We start from the raw sequence: 1,324 nt of genomic DNA, 5'->3' as shown, positions 1-1,324 counted from the left end.
CGCCCGGCGTAGTTTTTTATTTCTCACCCCCTCTCACACTTTTCCCTGAGTCCCCAAAGTCCATTGTATCATTCTTATTCCTTTGCATCCTCATAGCTTAGCTCCTGCTTATGAGTGAGAACATATGACATTTGGTTTTCTATTCCTGAGTTACTTCACTTAGAATAATAGTCTCCAGTTCCATCCAGGTTGCTGCAAATGCCATTAACTCATTCCTTTTTATGGCTAAGTAGTATTCCATATTGTATATATATATGACAATTTCCTTATCCACTTGTTGATTGATGGGTATTTGGGCTGGTTCCATGTTTTTGCACTGGAGAATTGTGCTGCTATAAACATGGATGTGCAAGTATCTTTTTTGTATGATGACTTCTTTTCCCCTGGGAAAAGTAGTGGAAGAACCAAATTCTGCCAACAACCATGTGAACAAGCTTTGAAACTGATCTTTTTCCAGTTGACCTTTGAGATAGTACAACTCTAGCTGACACTTTGATTACAACAAGTGAGAGACCCTGAAGCAGAGGAACAAGTGAAGCTACCCCTGGATCAAATGGTATTTCTACTTTTGGTTCTTTAAGGAATCTGCACACTTTTTTCCATAGTGGCTGTATTAGTTTACCTTCCCACCAGCAGTGTAGAAGTGGTCCCTGTTCAACGCATCCACACCAACATCTATTATTTTTTGATTTTTTGATTATGGTCATTCTTGCAGGAGTAAAGTGATATTGCATTGTGGTTTTTTATTTGCATTTCCCTGATCATTAGTGATATTGAGCCTTTTTTCATTTGTTTGTTGGCCATTTGTATATCTTCTTTTGAGAACTGTATGTTTGTGTCCTTTGACCACTTTTGATGGCGTTGTTTTTTTCTTGCTAATTTGTTTGAATTCCTTGTAGGTTCTGGATGTTTGTCCTTTGTGTATAGATTGTGAAGATTTTCTCCCACTCTGTCAGTTGTCTGTTTACTGTGCTGACTATTCCTTTTGCTGTGCAGAAGCTCTTTAGTTTGATTAAGTCCCACCTATTTACCTTTTGTTTTTGTTGCATTTGCTTTTGGGTTCTTGGTCATGAAGTCTTTGCCGAAGCCATTGTCTAGAAGGGTATTTCCAACGTCATCTTTTAGAGTTTTATAGTTGCAGGTTTTAGATTTGTGTTTGATCCATCTTGAGTTGATTTTTTTTTTTTTTTTGAGATGGAGTCTTGCTCTGTCGCCCAGACTGGGGTGTAGTGGTGTGATCCTGGCTCACTGCAACCTCTGCTTCTCAGGTTTAAGTGATTCTCCTGCCTCAACCTCCTGAGTAGCTGGGACAACAGGTGTGTGC

This window comes from Colobus angolensis, unplaced genomic scaffold (genome assembly GCF_000951035.1).
Source record: "Colobus angolensis palliatus isolate OR3802 unplaced genomic scaffold, Cang.pa_1.0 Scaffold280, whole genome shotgun sequence".
NCBI lineage: Eukaryota > Metazoa > Chordata > Mammalia > Primates > Cercopithecidae > Colobus > Colobus angolensis.
This window is presented reverse-complemented; position numbering follows the sequence as displayed.